The sequence below is a fragment of the Myotis nattereri genome (genome assembly GCF_964212035.1).
Source record: "Myotis nattereri genome assembly, chromosome: X".
Classification (NCBI taxonomy): Eukaryota; Metazoa; Chordata; class Mammalia; order Chiroptera; family Vespertilionidae; genus Myotis; species Myotis nattereri.
Window position 1 is genome coordinate 145415656 of NC_138078.1, and position 19762 is coordinate 145435417.

Consider the following 19762-nt stretch of genomic DNA (forward strand, 5'->3'; position numbering starts at 1 on the left):
TTGAATTTCAGAGTAGCTCAATTTGGAAGCAGAAATTTATTGACCTTAGAGTTGACTTGGAAAACATTGGAAAAAAGCGATTAGAGACAGGAGTACCAGAGAGAAGTGTCGAAAACGAACTATTGAGGACTTGGAATGCCATTCCAGAAATTTTTTTCTGTTTAAAAAACTTTGCAACAGCGTTACTCTCCATGTTTTCATCCACGCTTGTGAATCTTTGTTCTCAGTGATGAATTTTGTTAAGTCTCATAATAGGAGCAGCCTGACAGATGAAAGTAGTAGCTCATGCATATCTCTGAAGGTCACGAAATATAAACCTGATGTAAAATCTCTGTCATCAGTGATGCAGCAGCAAAAGTCCCACTGATAATATCAAACGGAGTCATAAAGTGTTCTGTTGGACTATCAGTGTACATGTATACATTAAAAAATAAATGTATTTTTCATAATCATATACTGTGTTTTTGTCGCTCGAATGAATTTTATTATTTCTTCTAGGTTCTTCACATACGCACACCTTAAGAGATATCAAGTAGGCATAACATGTTCTCAAAAAATTAGGGTTGGCACGCAGAAGAATTTTGAATCAGAGATTTTGCTGGTTTTGGCACGCACTCACAAAAAGGTTGCCCACCCCTGAACTAGTTTATAGGAAAACCCTGAAGTCTGTGTCCCTCCTTATCCCCATGTGCCAGGGAGCTTCATTCCTTTGGCACACTTTGAGTTAGCAAATGCTACCAAACCTACCACAACCTACATTTCTTAATAACTGTGGCAGGTAGTCTCTAAGATGACCCTCCCCCGCAATGATCCCTGACTCAGTATTCCCACCCTTGTGTAATTCCCTCCCTTTGAGTGTGGCTGACCTAGGGACTTACTTCTAAACAATAGAATGGGGAAAAGGTGATAAGATATCACTTAGGAAATTGGCTACATAAAGCTGTGACTTCCATGTTGCTAGGAGATTTTCTCTCTTGCTGGCTTTGATGAAGTAAGTTGCCATGTTAGGAAAGTCCATGTGTCAAGTAAGTGAAGTCCAGCATCAAGCCAGGAACTGAGTCTCTCAGTCCAACAGTCCTTGAGGAACTGAAAATCTGTCCAGCAACCAGTTGATCTTGGAAGTGGACCCTTCCTCTATCAAACCCTCAGATGAGACCCAGCCCTAGCCAACACCTTGATTGCAGCCTTTGTGAGAGACCCTAAAAGAGAGGGTTCAGCAGAGGACCTGCACCCAACTAAGCCCATGGAAAAACATGAGATGAATAAATATTTCGGGACACTAAGTGTGGTTTTAGCTTTTACTCAGCAATAGATAACTACTACAGTACCCACCTTTTATATAAGCTCTTCTAATTCTCTATTCTCTCTTATATTTCATACAACTCTGCTTTTCCTACCTTGAGCCAACCTTAGCCTGCCTCTCTTCTTCCGTAACCTTTCCACTATACCCTCTGAAAACCTCATTCTGTAGTTAACAAGCTCCCCTATAGAATATAAAATATTTGAATAAAGAGATATATTTGGTTCCTGGATGGGCAGATTCAAATTAATTTGTTAATGCAACCAAAATAAATTTTAATTCACATTAAATTTCTAACTGGTATCCCTTTAGAACATAGCTATCAGCATAGAAAGTATATAGATAAACATCCAGAAATAACTAGGACAATTCTGAAAAAGAAGAGTGATGAGTACCAACTGGTACATCACTCATTGAAACACATTGTATGGTTATAGGAATTAAAATACAATACTACTGGTTCAAAACTGGCAACTAGATCAATGGAACACTATAGAGAGTTTGGAAAAAACAGTCTATGGAGAATTTAACATATTGAAAGACATTTTTTCTTTAAAATTTTATTTTTAAAAGAGAGAGAGGGAGGTAGAAAGAGAGAGAAGAGAAGAGAAGAGAAATATCAATTGGTTGTTCCACTTTATTTATGCATTCATTGGTTGATTCTTGTATGATTCCTGTCCAGCGATCAAACCCGTAACGTTGGTGTATCAGGATGATGCTTTAACCAACTGAGATACCATGCCAGGGCCTTGAAAGATGATATTTTAATTCCTTGGTGGAAGATGTATTATGCAATTAATACTGTTGAGATAATTGGCTTGTGATTTGGCAAGAAAAGTGAAGTTGGATCTCGATCTTATTTCTTACACCCAAATAAATTCTAGATGTATGAAAATATTAATGCTCAAAAAATACTCATAATTTATTCATAATCACAGAAAAGCTGGAAACAACTCAAATGCCCATCGATAAGTGGTACAATCAGAGGTTCTCAGAAGAAATGAACTAAAAACTTGATGTGGACAAAAAAGATGGCGGCATAGGTAAACACCGAAATTGCTGCATCCTACAGCAACTTCAAAAATACAACAAAAAGACAAAACGGACATCATCCAGAACTACAGGAAGGCTGACTGAGTGGAAATTCTAAAACTAGAAGGAAAGAGAAAAGCACACTGAGAGTCAGGAGCTGCAGAAGTAAAGTGCAAAGGTACGGAGGCTCGTGCGCTCGCGGAAAGGGGGTGGTACCTGAGGACGCGGCTGTCTTTTTGAATCGGGAGGGAGTCACAAGCTCCCGACTGCTCTGAACTCCAGTTCTGGGAAGTCTCTGGGGACCCAGGACTCATACAGGGAGAAACTGGACTGTCTGGCAGCGGGCAGAACTCGGAACTCGAGGGCGGCTTTCCCTCAGAGGTGCTTGCAGCAATTAAATTACCGGGACACTGAGACGCGTGGCCCCTTAGGGCAGGGCTGAGGATCTGCCATAGTTGCTAGCTCCGCCCTGTTGATTCCTTGAGACCCCGCCCCACCCAGGCTGTGGCAGAGGCTTTTGCATATGAATGCCCTGGCCCTTTGCAACCTGAAAATTACCTAACAAATTACAGCTGGGCCAGACAGACCCAGAACTTCCAAGAGAAGGCCCAAGGCCCCACAGCAGCTTGCATTGCTTCACAGCTGGGCCACATCTGGGCACCTCCAAACTCCAAAAAAGGAAGGGAAATCTGCAGATCTTTTCGTAGCTCCTGCTGGGTAACCTCAGGCAGAGACTAAATTAGCACCTCCTTAGATCCAAGAGCCAGTGTACCCAGTGGTCAGAGTGGGACCATCCAGATTACAACTCCTCAGATCCATAAGGGACACACTCAGGGGGCAGACTCAGTGAGCACCAAAGCCCCACTGAAGCAAGTCTTGCCCCGGAGGGGTGTCTTCAGCACAGAAATTCTCCCACTGCAGACAGCTGATTCTCACAGCCAATTGGCCTGGAGGTCAATTCCTCCCAGTGATCCTACAACAATAAAGGCATAACTACAACAAGACTGTGCACAAAGCCCACAAGGTGGTGCACCAAGAGTGTCCACCTCGGTAACTGGGGAGGCTGAGCCACTGGGCCCTATAGGACACCTAGCACACAAAACCACTCTACCAACACAGTGAAGCATAAAAAATGCGGAGAAAAGAAACAGGTCACAAATGACAGAAATGGAGGAAAGCAAACGACTGGATATAGAGTTCAAAACCACATTTATAAGGTTTTTCAAGAATTTTATGGAAACCGCCGATAAATTTAGTGAGACCCTGGAGGATATGAAAAAAGACCAACTAGAAATGAAGCATACACTGACCGAAATAAAGAATAATATACAGAGATCCAACAGCAGACAAGAGGATCCCAAGAATCAAGTCAAAGATTTGAAATACAAAGAAACAAAAAATACCCAACCGAATAAGCAAAAAGAAAAAAGAATCCAAAAATATGAAGATAGTGTAAGGAGCCTCTGGGACAACTTCAAGTGTACCAACATCTGAATTATAGGGGTGCCAGAAGAAGAGAGAGGGTAAGATATTGAAAACCTATTTGAAGAAATAATGACAGAAAACTTCTCCCACCTGGTGAAAGAAATAGACTTCCAAGTCCAGGAAGCGCAGAGAACCCCAAACAAAAGGAATCCAAAGAGGACCACACCAAGACACATCATAATTAAAATGCCAGGAGCAACAGACAAAGAGAGAATCTTAAAAGCAGCAAGAGAAAGACAGTCAGTTACCTACAAGGGAGTACCCATACGACTGTCAGCTGATTTCTCAACAGAAACCATGCAGGCCAGAAGAGAGTGGCAAGAAATATTCAAAGTGATGAATACCAAGAACCTACAACCAAGACTACTTTATCCAGCAAAGCTATCATTCAGAATTGAAGGTCAGATAAAGAGCTTCACAGATAAGAAAAAGCTAAAGGAGTTCATCACCACCAAACCAGCATTATATGAAATGCTGAAAGGTATTTTTTAAGAAGAGGAAGAAGAAAAAGGAACTCTTACCATTTGCCACAGCATGGATGGAACTGGAGAGCATTATGCTAAGTGAAATAAGCCAGTCAGAGAAGGATAAATACCACATGATCTCACTCATTTGTGGAATATAATGAGCAACATAAACTGATGAACAAGGACTGATCCAGAGACAGAGAGGCATTGATTGGACTGTTGGGCCTTGGAGGGAAGGTAGGGGAGGGTGGTGGTAAGGGGGAAAGATCAACCAAAGGACTTATATGCAAGCATATAGGCCTAACCAATGGACACGGACAACGGGGGGGGGGGGGCATGAGCGGGGGGGTAGGAGGTAGGGGGTAACGTGGGGATAAGGACACATATGTAATATCTTAATCAATAAAAAATATATTTAAAAAAACTTGATGTGAAGAGATTATCCTGGTTATTTGGGTAGGGTCAATGTAATTGCAAGGGAGAAAGGTGATCAAAATCAGAGAGGGAGATGTGACCACACATAGAGAGAGAGAGAGAGAGAGAGAGAGAGAGAGAGAGAGAGAGAGAGAGAGAGAGATTTAAAGATGCTTTGCGACTGCCCTTGTAGATGGAGAAGGGACCATGAGCTAAGGAATGCAGGTGGCTTCTCAAAGCTAAAAAAGGCAAGGAATTGAATTTTCCCCTAAAGTCTCCAGAAGGAACACAGTCTTTGATTTTAGCCCCTTAAGCCTCATTTTAGACTTCTGACTTCCAGAAGTATAAGATAATTAATTCCTGTTGTTTTAAGCCACTAAGTGTGTGGTTATATTTTATGACAGCAATAGGAAATCTAATGCATATAATTACAAAAATCAAAACTGTATAAATAGGTGTACACTGAGATATTTACACCCTGTCCCTATCTACCTGTTCCCCCTTGAGCTCTATATGTAACCAGTATTATTAACATTTTTGTTCACCCAATGTGTCTTTGTACCAGTATGAGCAAGTATATTTATTCCTATTCCCTCCTTTCTTACAAGGAGAGTAATATACTATATATTTTTTTCTGCCCCTTGCTTTCCCCCCAAGTAACAATATAGGGATGAATTTAACTGTATGAAAATTTAACTTCATTTTAGTGAATGACACTATAAATAGTCATATAAAATAATATAGTTTTACAGTTCTATAAATATGTTAAAATTAATTGAATTGTATACTTAAAGCAGGTGAATTTTATGCTATGTAATTATACTTCAATAAATCTGGCTTTTTAAAAAATAAAAACAGCACAGAACATTCTTAGGATAGATCATATATTAGGCCACAAAACAAGTTTTAATAAATGTAAAAAGATTGAAATCATATGAAGCATCTTTTCCAACCACAATTTTATGAAAGTAGAAAGCAAATGAAAGAAGAAAACTGGAAAATTCACATATGTGTGGAGATTAAACAACATGTTATTGAATGACTAATGGGTTAAAGAAAAAATCAAAACAAATTTTAAAAATCTTGAGACAAATGAAAATGGAAGTACAACACACTAAAACTTATGGGATGTAGCAAAAGCACGTCTAAGAAGGACATTCATAGCAATAAACACCTACATTAAAAAAAAAGAAAGATCTAAAATAAAACAACCAAACTCTGCACCCCAAGAAACTAGAAAAAGAAAACCAAACTAAGCCCAAAGTTAGTTTCTAAATAGCAAATATCAGACTGGAAGTAAGTGAAGTAGAGACTAAAAAAGTCAATAGAAGAGATAAATAAAGGCTAGACTTAGCAAGAAAAAGGGAGGATCCAAATAAAATCAGAAACGAAAGAGGAGTCGTTACAATTGATACCACAGAAATACAAAGGATCATAAGAGACTACTATGAACAATTCTGTGCCAAGAAATTGAACAATCTAGAAGAAATAGATAAATTCCTAGAAACATACAACCTACCAAGTCTGAATCATGAAAAAAATAGAAAAACAGAATAGACCAATTACCAATAAGAAGATTGGATTAGTAATCAAAAACCCCTCAATGAAGAAGAGTTTGGGACCAGAGGGCTTCACTGGAGAATTCTACAAAACATTTAAAGAATAAATACCATTCCTTCTCAAACTCTTCTAAAAAATTGAAGCGGGGGAAACACTTCCAATCTTAGGCCAGCATTACCCTGATGTCAAAACCAGATAAGAACACTATAAGAAAGAAAAAATTATAGGCCAATGTCCTGAATTCAACAATATATTAAAAAGATCATACAGCATGATCAAGTGGGATTTATTCCAGGAATGTAAAGATGGTTCAACATCCACAAACCAATCAATGTGATACACCACATTAACAAAATGAAGGATAAAAATTATGTGATCATCCTAATAGATGCAGAAAAAACATTTGACAAAATACAACATCTATTTTATTCATAAATAAAAAACTGTCAACGAACTGGGTGTAAAGGGAATGTACCTCAACATAATAAAGGCCATATATGACAAGCTCACAGCTAACATCATACTCAAAGGTGAAAAGTTGAAAGCTTTTCCTCTAAAATCAGGATCAAGACAGGAATGCCCACTCTCGCCACTTTTATTCAACATAGTACTAAAAGTCCTAGCTGGAGCAATTAGGCAAGAAAAAGAAATCAAAGGTATCCATATTGTAAAGGAAGAAGTAAATCTGTATCTATTTGCAGGTGACATGATATTATATATAGCGATTCCTAAAGAATCCACAAAAAAACTGTTAGAACTCATCAAGAAATTCTATACAGTTGCAGGATACAAAATCAATATACAAAAATCACTTGCATTTCTATACACTAACAATGAACTATTAGAAATAGAAATTAAGAAAACAATTCTATTTACAATTACATAAAAAAGAATAAAATACTGAGGAGTAAATTTAACCAAGGAAATGAAAATAAGACATTGATGAAAGAAATTTAAAAATACACAAATAAATGGAAAGATGTTCTGTGTTCATGGGTTGAAAGAATTAATATTATTAAAATGTCCATTCTATCCAAAGCAATCTACAGATTCAATGTAATTGCTATAAAAATGTCAATGGCATTTTTTTTTACAGAAATAGAGCAAACAATCTTAAAACTTGTTGGGACCATAAAAGACCCTAAATTTCCAAAGCAATCTTGAGAAAGAACAAAGCTGGAAGAGTCACACTTCTTGATTTCAAACTATATTACAAACCTGTCGTTATCAAAACAGTATGGTATTAGGTCATAAAAGTTCTTATCACAAGGAAAAAAACAAATTTTTGTAACTATATGAGCTGATGGATATTAACTAAACTTATTGTAGTAATCCTTTTGCAATACATGTGTGTGAAGTCATTGTGCTGTATACCTTGAACTTATACAGTGCTGCATGTCAATTATATCTCAATAAAACTAGGAAAACCAGTATGGTTTTTGGCATAAATACAGACACATTGATCAATGGAAAAGAATAGAGAGGCCAGCATGCATATAAGGTCAACTAATTTACCACAAAATGGTGAAGAATATACTGGTTGGAGAAACTAAGATGGTGGCATAGATAAACACCGGGAAATTGCTGCCTCCCACAACAATTGAAAAATACCGCAAAGGACAGAGCAGACATCATCCAGAACAACAGGAAGCCTGGCTGAGTGTAAATTCTACAACTAGAAGGAAAGAAAAGCACGCTGAGAGCCAGAGGAGCTGCGGAGGTGAAGTGCAGAAGTACGGTGGCTTGCACGCGCGGAAAGGGGGTGGCACCTGAGGACGCGGCTGTTTTTTTTGAATCACAAGCTCCCGACTGCTCTGAACTCCAGTCCCGGGAAGTCTCTGGGGACCCAGGACTCATACGGGGAGAAGCTGGACTGTCGGGCAGCAGGTGAACTTGAGTGCGGCTTTCCCTCAGAGGTGCTTGCAGCAATTATCGGGTCACTGAGACGCGCGACTCCTTAGGAGAATCAGCCATAGCTGCTTTCTCCGCCCTTTGACTCCCTTAGACCCCGCCCCACCCAGGCTGCGGCAGAGGCTTTTGCATGTGAATGTACCTAACTGCAGCCGAGCCAGGCAGACCCGGAACTTCCAAGAGAAGGCCCAAGGCCCCGCAGTGGCTTGCATTGCTTCACAGCTGAGCCTCTTCGTGGCTCCTGCTGTGTGGCCTCAGGCAGAGGCTGAATTAGCACCTCCTTAGATCCAGGAGCCAGTGTACCCAGGGGTCAGAGGGGGACCATCCAGATCGCAACTCCTCAGATCCATAAAGGACACACTCAGGGAGCAGACTCAGTGAGCACCAAAGCCCCACTGAAGCAAGTCTTGCCCCAGAAGGGTGTCTTCAGCACAGAAGTTCTCCCACTTCAGACACAGCTGATTCTCACAGCCAATTGGCCTGGAGGTCAATTCCTCCCAGTGATCCTACAACAACCAAGGCACCAAGAGTGCACCAAGAGTGTCCACCTCAGGTAACTGGGGAGGCTGAGCCACTGGGCCCTACAGGACACCTGGAGCGCAGGGCCACTCTATCAACACAGGGAAGCAGCCAAAATGCGGAGACAAAGAAACAGGTCACAAATGGCAGAAATGGAGGAAAGCAAAAGACTGGATATAGAGTTCAAGGCCACGTTTATAAGGTTTTTCAAGAATTTTATGGAAACTGCTGATAAATTTAATGAATCCCTCAATAAGTATGGTGAGACCATGGAGGACATGAAAAAGGACCAACTAGAAATTAAGCATACACTGACTGAAATAAAGAATAATTTACAGAGATCCAACAGCAGACAAGAGGATCCCAAGAATCAAGTCAAAGATTTGAAATACAAAGAAACAAAAAATACCCAACCGAAAAAGAAAAAAGAAAAGAGATTCCAAAAATATGAAGATAGTGTAAGGAACCTCTGGGACAACTTCAAGCATACCAACATCAGAATTATAGGGGTACCAGAAGGAGAGAGAGGGCAAGATATTGAAAACCTTTTAGAAGAAATAATGACAGAAAACTTCCCCTACCTGGTGAAAGAAATAGACTTCCAAGTCCAGGAAGCGCAGAGAACCCCAAACAAAAGGAATCCAAAGAGGACCACACCAAGACACATCATAATTAAAATGCCAAGAGCAAAAGATAAAGAGAGAATCTTAAAAGCAGCAAGAGAAAGACAGTCAGTTACCTACAAGGGAGTACCCATATGACTGTCAGCTGATTTCTCAACAGAAACCATGCAGGCCAGAAGAGAGTGGCAAGAAATATTCAAAGTGATGAATAGCAAGAACCTGCAACCAAGATTACTTTATCCAGCAAAGCTATCATTCAGAATAGAAGGTCAGATAAAGAGCTTCACGGATAAGAAAAAGCTAAAGGAGTTCATCACCACCAAACCAGTACTATATGAAATGCTGAAAGGTATTCTTTAAGAAGATGAAGAAGAAAAAGGAACTCTTACCATTTGCCACAGCATGGATGGAACTGGAGAGCGGATAAATACCACAGGATCTCACTCATTTGTGGAATATAATGAACAACATAAACTGATGAACAAGGACTGATCCAGAGACGGAGAGGCATTGATTGGACTGTCGGGCCTTGGAGGGAAGGTAGGGGAGGGTGGTGGTAAGGGGGAAAGATCAACCAAAGGACTTATATGCAAGCATATAGGCCTAACCAATGGACACGGACAACGGGGGGGTGAGGGCATGAGCGGGGGGTGGGGTGGGCGGGGTAGAGGGTAATGTGGGGACAAGGACACATATGTAATATCTTAATCAATAAAAAATATATTAAAAAAAAAGAATATACCGGTTTCCTCTTTGCTCACTCTCTTAACAACCACATACAATGTATTCACTAATCATGTTGATTTTTACTTCCAAAATATTCTCTTATTCAGAGATTCTGCACAGGGGTTCTTGGACCCTGGAAGGTTTCAGAGAATCCATGAACATGCTAAGTTGTAGGCAAAATTTTATATAATTGTGCATATTAGCATTTTTCTGGGGAAAGTACGTAGGCCATAGCTTTATCACATTCTCAGTCATGTCTGTGACTCAACAAAAAGTTAAGCCCCGTTGTTCTAACTACATTAATTTCTCTTTATCTATCCTCCCACTCTGACCAGATGTAGTGACTACAGAGGACTATCTCTCCATGTAACAGTTTCTCTGCTCTCTTGGGGCTGAAAATAAGGAGGGATCTCGCTGAGGACATGAGCTGAGGGGACTCCTGTGTGCCATTGTGGCCTGCTTCTCTCCCCCCTTTCTGCCAATAGATCAGTTCTTCTTCTTTTTCTTCCCTCCTCCATATCTCCTTCTTTGTCTTCTCCTTTTCTCTTTTCTTCATTCTCCTTCCCTTCTTCTTTCTCTGCCCCAGCTTCTCCCTCATGCTTCATGAACACACTAATTATAGGGTAATCAGATCTCTGACATACATAGCTTGAAGCCTCTTAAAATCAAGACTGGAGGCAACATTCACCCAGATCATTGGCTCTCACTTGCAGAGAGTCCCTGATACCCCTCCACAGAAAAGGAAGGGGAAGTGGGGGGCCTGAGCTTAGAGGTGTGGGGTCATTAAGAAGGGAGACCCCAGCCCCAAGTATAGCTCTTGTGGATCAGAAGAAATATGTGGGTCATGTCAAGGAATCATAGACTTCACAAATTTTGTATTAAAACTTACAGTTGGGAAGAAATTTAACAAGGCATCTAACCTAATTTTTCTCTATTTCATACAGATAGTCTTTTTTGATTCCTTTCTTTTCCTCACCCTGTACATCCATCAATAAGTTCTGTTGGCTCTGCCTCGAAATATATCCCATTCTGTTCCATTGATCCCTGAATCTATTCTTTCTTTAATACCACTCTCTTGTGTACTGTAGCTTTATAGTTCCGAGGCTGTCTTGAAATCAGGTAGTGTAAATCCTCCAACTTTGTTCTTTCTTTTCCAGTATCATTTTGGTTGTGTGAGGTCTTTTGCTACTCCACATAAACTTTTTTTGGTGAGTGTCAATACTTTATTTTTGTGTGAAGATAGGAAGCTTGACAATAAATACACTGTATTTAAACATCTTGGCACATAAACTTTAGAATTGCTTTGTTTATATTTACAAAACAGCTTGGTGAGATTTTGACTGAAATTACATTGAATCTATACATCAGGTTGGGAAGAACTGACATTTTTACAATATAGAGTGTGGCAAAAGTAGGTTTATAGTTGTTCATATGGAAACGAATACAATAATTAACAAATAATAACAGAAGAATAAACTTTCGCATACTCACAACTGTAAACCTACTTTTGCCACACCTTATAGTGAGTATTCCTGTCCATGAACATGAACTATCTCTCCATTTATTTAGAACTTCTTTGATATATTTCATTTGTGTTTTATAGTTTTCCACATTTAGATCCTGTACATATTTTATTATATTTATACCTAAGTATTTCATTGCAGCTATTGTAAATAGTACTGCTTTCTGAAAATTCAAATTTTAATTGTTCCTTGCTGTTATATAAAGGGTGTCCCAAAATTCACGCAAGAAGTAATTTTGATAGAAAACACAGGTTTATAATTAAAAATTGTAAATTTTTTATTGATTCATAAAGTATACAGTATAGGGTTATGTATGGAATAGCATATCGGGTAAATGGCCTCCACAGCTGTGCTGGCACAAAATTTGTTGAAATTTTCCTTGATCATTTTGCATAAATGTGGCTGAATTTTGATGAGGCTCATTTTCATCTTGATGGCTTGGTTAATTGACAAAATTGTCACATTTGGGGTTCAGAAAATCCACGAGTGATTGTTGAGAAACAAATGCATCCACAATGTGTCACTGTTTGGTGTGGATTTTGGGCTGCAGGCATCATCGGACCATTCTTCTTCAAAAATGCGGCTACTCAGGCAATAACAAAAGAGTGCGCATGTGCCAGCAAAGCCATGGAGGCTACTTACCCAATATCCTATTCCATACATAACCCTATACTGTATACTTTATGAATCAATAAAAAATTTATAATTTTTAATTATAAACCTGTGTTTTCTATCAAAATTACTTCTTGCATGAATTGTGGGACACCTTTTAGGAAAGCAATTGATTTTTGTTTATTGACCTTGTATTTTACAATCTTGCTATATATATTCTTGTTAGTTACAGGAGGGCTTTTTTTATAGATTGGGATTTTATACAAACCCACCAATTTTTATTAATTGTATTTTCATTTCTATTTCACTCAAAATCTTTAAAAATTTCTCTTGAAACTTCTTATTTGACTCATATGTTATTTAGAAATGTGTTGTTCAGTTTCTAAACATTTGGGATTTCCCAGCAAATTATCTTTTACTGATTTTTAGTTTAATTACATTGTGTTCTGAGAGCACACTTTGTGTGATTTCTGTTCTTTTAAGTTGGTTAAGATGTGTTTTGTGGTCCAGAATATGATCTATTTTGGTAAGTGTACACTGTAAGCTAGAGAGGAATGTGCTTTCTGCTGTTGTTAGATGGTATAGTCTGTAAATGCCAATGAAATCAAATTGATTGATAATGTTCAGATTAAAATATATCCCAAATCTGTCCACTTCTCTTTCTCCATCATCACTATCTTAGCCCAAGCTATCATGGTCTCTTGCCTGGACCTTCTAACTGGTGAACCCATTTCCAGTTTTGCCCCACTATAATCCATTGTTCACACATCAAACAGAGCAATCATAGATAATGTCACTCCCAACTCAAGACCTTCCAATGGCTTTTCATTGTACCTTGAATAAAATCTAAACATCTTCTCTAGTTGGTTTGGCTCAGTGGGTAGAGCGTCGGCCTGCGGACTGAAGGGTCCCGGGTTCGATTCCAGTCAAGGGCACATGCCTGGGTTGTGGGCTCGATCCCCAGTAGGGGACATGCAGGAGGCAGCCGATCGGTGATTCTCTCTCATCATTGATGTTTCTGTCTCTCTCTCTCCCTCTCCCTTCCTCTCTGAAATCAATAAAAATAAAAAATATATTTAAAAAAATCTAAACATCTTCCCAGGGCTGACATGGCTTACATAGTCTTGCTTCAGAACTTCTTTCCTACCTCATCTAATAACAGTACCTCCTGCTCTCTCCAGTCAGACGTCTTCCTGAAGTCCTTTGAATAAACAAGTTCATTCCCACCCTAGGGCCTGCTGTCTGAGATGACATGACTCTAGGTCAGTGGTTCTCAACCTTCCTAATGCCACGACCCTTTAATACAGTTCCTCATGTTGTGGTGACCCCCAACCATAAAATTATTTTTGTTGCTACTTCATAACTGTAATTTTGCTACTGTTATGAATCATAATGTAAATATCTGATATGCAGGATGTATTTTCATTGTTACAAATTGAGCATAATTAAAGCATAGTGATTCATCACAAAAACAATATGTAATTATATATGTGTTTTCTGATGGTCTTAGGCGACCCCCAAAGGGGTCGCGACCCACAGGTTGAGAACCGCTGCTCTAGATCTACCTAAAATGACTGCTTCTTCTTGTCATTCAACTAGCCTCAACTGTCATTCCCTGGAGAGACCTTCCTTAACTACTCTATTTAATCTTAATCCCCATCCCCACCCAATCCTAATACCTTTGCATGTCTGTTTTCATTTATTTTCAAAGCACTTTTTAAAAAATATGTTTTTATTGATTTCATAGAGGAAGGGAGAGAGAGATAGAAACATCAATAACGAGAGAGAATCATTGATTGGCTGCCTTCTGAATGTGCCCTACTGGGATCGAGCCCACAACCCGGGCATGTGCCCTGACCAGGAATCAAACTGTCGCCCTAACCGGTTTGGCTCAGTGGATAGAGCGTTGGCCTGCGGACTAAAGGGTCCCAGGTTCGATTCCGGTCAAAGGCATGTACATTGGTTGCCTTCACATCCCCAGTAGGAGGTGTGCAGGAGGCAGCTGATTGATGTTTCTCTCTCATCGATGTTTCTGACTCTCTATCCCTCTCCCTTCCTCTCTGTAAAAAATCAATAAAATATATTTTTTTAAAAAAACTAAAAACAAAACAAAACTGTGACCTCCTGGTTCATAGGCCAATGCTCAACCACTGAGCAACACTGCTGAACTCAACACACTTTTGATTTTTTGAAGTAATCTTATTCATGTATCTGTTGGTTGTGTCTGTCATCCTTTCTCTAAAATGTGAGCTTCAGGAGAGCAGGGACCTTCTTTGCCACTGAATTCTCAGCACCTAGAACAGAACCTGGCACACACATATTTACTGAATGGCTGCACTTGTGCTTGAACATTTTCAGTGACTAGGAGCTGCCTACTTTGATCCACAAGGTGGCCAATGCCTCTTTGGATTTTTTTTAATGTTATAAATGTCATATTTTTATTGAGTTAAATACTGCATTCTTTTTTTTTTAGAAGAGTATTATATATATATATGTAATTGATTTTTTTTACAGAGAGGAAGGGAGAGGGATAGAGAGTTAGAAACATCGATGAGAGAAACATTGATCAGCTGCCTCCTGCACACTCCCTACTGGGGATGTGCCCGCAACCAAGGTACATGCCCTTGACCAGAGTTGAACCTGGGACTCTTGAGTCCGCAAGCTGACGCTCTATCCACTGAGCCAAACCGATCAGGGCTATACTGCATTCTTGACCATATAAACAGACTAGAAGAGAAAAGAACTTATGATCATTACAAAAGATGCTGAGAAAGCATTTAAAATGTAACCCCTGTTTGTGATTTAAAAAAAAAAAAGAAGTTATTAGCACACTAGAAATAAAAGGGAACTTCCTTAAAAGGATAAAAACCATCCTCCAAAACCCTACAGCAAACATATATAATGGTGAAACATTGAACCGTTTCCCTTTAAGATGACTAACAAGACAGGTTTGCCCTTTAACGCCCCTTTTTTTCAGCGCTGAACTGGAGATCCTGCACAGTATGAGAAGCAAATAAAAAAACAGGAATAAGGATTTGGAAGGAAGAGACAAAACTGTCTTAAATCTACTTTCTCATATCTTTCACTCACCAGTTCTCCTTCTGTTTCCTGGAGGCCCACAGACCAAAGCTGTCCCCTCTTCTGTGTGACAGCCCAGGTGTTCCTCCCTCTCTGGGCTTCAGTCATCTCATCTGTGAAATGACGGGTTGGGCATGGTTACTCTAAAACAGCGGTTCTCAACCTTCCTAATGCCGCGACCCTTTAATACAGTTCCTCATGTTGTGGTGACCCCCAATTTCATTGTTACACATTGAACATAATTAAAGCATAGTGATTAATCACAAAAACAGTATGTAATTATATTTGTGTTTTCGGATGGTCTTAGGCGGCCCCTATGAAAGGGTCATTCGACCCCCAAAGGGGTCGCGACCCACAGGTTGAGAACCTCTGTTCTAAAAGCTCTTTGTAGTTCCATCCTTCCAAGATTCTCTGAGTCCATATCCTTTGTCTCACAGCCTAAACATTTCAACTTTCCTCAACAGTTTCTAACAGTGATGATTTCCAAAGCCCTCCTTTCCTATCAGCACACCCTATTTTATTTTTTAAAAATATATGGTTCCCCACCCCAGGGCAGAAGGTGTATTAAAAATAGGGCACAAAAAGTAGAGGGAGTGCCCTGGCTGGTATGACTCGATTGGGCATCGTCCTGTGCATCCTGGTCAGGGCACTTGCCCAGTTGAGGGCTTGATTCCCAGTTGGGGGCATGCAGGAGGCAGCTGGTTGATGTGCTCTCACACCCATGTTTCTCTCTTCTCTCTCTCTTTCTCTCTCTCTGTCTCTCTCTCTCTCCCTCTCTCTCTCCCTCTCCCTCTTCCTTCCTCTCTCTAAAAAATCAATAAAGTGTTTTGTTTTAAGTTGAGAGAGTTATACTGAAAATAAAGCCTAAAAATGAAATGGTAGAGAGAGGCAGCAGAGAGAGTGGGCTGGGCAGGCAGGGGACAGCATCTGAGGGAGGAGTTGCCTGGCAGGAGAGAGCTCCTTGACTTATTTTCCTGGGACAGGAGAGGAGTTTGTCCCCTGCACGGTTTTGGGGACAGTGATGGAAACTGACTTTGTGGTTGGCCACAAACATTTAGTGGCTCGGTCAGTCCTTCCTTACAGCTTTCCTACCTCTGGGCTCCAGGACCCTCCCTCCTGTAGTTGGGCTGTGGGGAGGGATATTGACAAAAACCAGCTCTGGATGGGAAGGGAAGCTGCACAGAGCTAGGTCCCTGTCCAGGAGGCAGGAGCAGCCGCCACAGTGGGAGGGAGCAGCAAGCCAACAGCTGAGTGAGACAAGGCCTGGGTTATTTTTTTTCCAGTTTGTTGGCATGTGGGTGGATTTTTCTCCTTTTTTCTTCTCTCCTGCTCTCTGCCGTTTCCACAGAGATGTGGGAGTTTGCAAATTTGTCTCAGTGGAGGGGAGCGGCAAGAGCTGATTTGGGGGGTCCTCGTCAGGGACCAGGGGAGCAGGGAGGGACACTGCAATTCTGGTAGCAAGAAAACTAAGATCCTTTCCTTGATGGCATCACTGGGACGAGGAAGGCTCTCACTCGCTCTCCTCTCGAGGCTGCAGGGCTGCCTTCTCGCCTCTGCTCAGCTCTTGGCTCTCAAATCAATCCCACCTGGTGATTGCAAAAGCCTCTCCTTTGCTTCTTTCCTTGCTCTGTGATGCCAAATGCCCTTTCCTCGGGGCCCTGGACAAACTATGGGCACACTTGAGACTCTTCAAGAGACTGTTCTCCTCCGCAGGACAGGGTGGGAGGGGCAGGGAGGTTTGAGGTGGGGGGCTGAGGAGCTTTCCTTTCTTTCCTACTTATACATTTAAAAGATTAAAAAACAAAAACAAAACACCCAGTACCTATGGAACATGCTAAGTATCAAATGAATGTTTCAGGCTTTCAGGGTGGGAAACTTCTGAAAGGGTTAAAGGGTGGGTAGTTTGGGCAAGATTCTTGGAGGATGTGGGACCTAGACAAAATGATGGAGTAGGGGAGGACACACCCGGCAGAGGCCAAGGGCACCGACTGTAGATCAGGACACCTAGATTCCAGTCCTGCCATTGATTTACAATGTGATGTTTTTAAAGTATATGTATTTTTATTGATTCAGAGAGGAAGGGAGAGGAGGAGAGAGATAGAATCATCAGTGATGAGAGAATCATTGATCAGCTGCCTCCTGCATGCCCCACACTGGGGATTGAGGCCACAACCTGGGCATGTGCCCCGACCGGAAATCGAACCGTGACCTCCAGGTACATAGGTCGACACTCAACCATTGAACCATACCAGCCAGGCTACAATATGATGTTGAACAATGAAGTTCCTTCCCTTCTCTTGAGTTTTCTTTCCTCATCTGGAACATGGGCTAGATCTCTAAAGCTCTACACATCTATGGAGCCTGATATCTGATTCCTGGCCTTGGGGGTTATGAGCCATCTAATAAGATGGTGTTTATGTATATTGAGTTTGAGTACCATCAAGGGGTAGGATGACCAACTGTCCCAATTTGCCTGTAGAGGCCCCCTGGGAGGCAGAACTTCAGTGCTGAAACAATCCTGGCCAGAATGGGATAGTTGGTCACCCTAACAAGGACCATATCCAATACCTATCATTATCATTATCATCATCATTATGATTATTATTACCACTAGAGGGCAACATTCTCTTATGCCTGGGAGTTAGGTCTAACCCCACCCAAAAGATGCAGAACTGTCCCCTCATTCCAGTACCAAACAATTCCTTCAGTCTTTCTCTTGTAGGAAACACTGAAGAGTAGAACATTCCATGGGTCTCAAATATCAGGGGCTTCCTTTTGGCCTTGCCAGCCCCATGTGGTCTGATTTTGCCAATTGTGCCAGAACCCCAATCGGCACTCACGTGCCCAGTCTGTCCTGCTCTGGTAGCACTGACCTGCTCCTCAGGGAGCTGGGGACATAGAAAGATGCTGACATGTGGCTTTGGTTTGTGGGAACACAACAGGCACTTTCACAAGGCTGTGCTGTTCGGCCTTGTGATTGGCCGTGTACACATTCTGCAGGACCAGCTCCACTGAGAAAGGAGTGGCTTCCTCCTTCCTAGAGAGCTGATTTCTCTATCCCCTTATACCCCTGATCACATTGAATTGTAGTTATAATTTATCTATCTAGATAACCCATTAGAATGTTGATTTAGCCTGGCTGGTGTGGCTCAGTGTTTATTTGAGCATCCACCTGTGAACTGAGAGATCACGGTTCAGATTCCTGGTCAGGGCACATGCCCAAGTTCTGGGTTCGATCCCCAGTGGGGGGCATACAGGAGGCAGCCAATCAATGATCTTCTCTCATTATTGATGTTTCTCTCTCTCTCTCTCTCTCTCTCTCTCTCTCTCTCTCTCTCTCCCTTCCTCTCTAAAGTCAATTAAAAAATTTTTAAAAAAGAATGTTGATTTTGATATTCAACAAACATGAATAATTTACTGCTTACCTACCATGTCCCAGGCTTTTACCAGACTCTTGCTACACTGGGGAGCAAGAGACAGAGAATCTGCCCTTGTAGAGCTAACAGTCTAGTGAAGGAGGCAGGAGGGAAGCAAACAAAGATCCGCACAAATCAATATATAATTACACACTTGCTAAATTCAAGGAAGAAGAAGGACTCACTAAGAGCCTGTATCAGAGGGATCTGCCTCATCTTGGAGTGAAAGAAGGTGCCACTGATGAAGTGACATTTGAACTGAGAACTGAAGGATGAATAGGCAGTAAGTAGGCAGCGAAAAGAGCTTTCCACGCCAAAAGAACAGCAGGTGCACAGGGCCCGAGATGGGAAGAGCCCAGTTCCCAGGAGGAGCTGTTTCCTCCTTGAGGGCACAGCCTGCCTCTTGTTCATCTCTTGCTGTAGCTCCAGGCTTGGCACACAGAAACGCCAAATAAATTGAATTGGATGAATTTCTATCATGGAAAGCTTCACAGGCTATGGGTCAAAAAGCCTAGCTTCTAGCTCCAGCCCTTCCGGGCAATTCAGCCCAATTTTCCAACTGCTTACTGGGCACCTACCATGTGCAAGGGCCTGGAGCCAGGCCTGGTTGGGGGAGTGAAAGGTAAGTAAAACTGTCCTCCAGCAGCACATGGTCCAGTGAAGTGGCTGTCAGGTAGACAGGCTCCTTCCACCCTCTGGGCCTCTTTCTCTCCAGTTCTAAAATGAGGGGTTGGGATTATAGGATCTCTAAGGCCCCTTCTAGCTCTAACAGTCTGGACCTGCTCTCCCTTGAATAACAGCCAGTTAGATGGCAATGGGAACAATGGAGCTGATTCTTCTATTTCTACTGTTCTGTAGGAGTCACATGGACTAGGGCTGGGGAAATGCAGGCTTAGGATTCTGCTTATGGGCCACTTGTCCTTTACGAGAGTCTCAGGAGCAATCAGGGTTCACTGCTTTGGGTTAGAATGTTCCGGCATTCCATGAACCTTTGTTTCTTTCCTGTCCTCTCTTCCCACTCCACCCCCAGCCTTCTTTTCTACATCTAGAACTGTTTTGCATATATCAGGGAGAGTGCTTAAAATCATCTTATCTA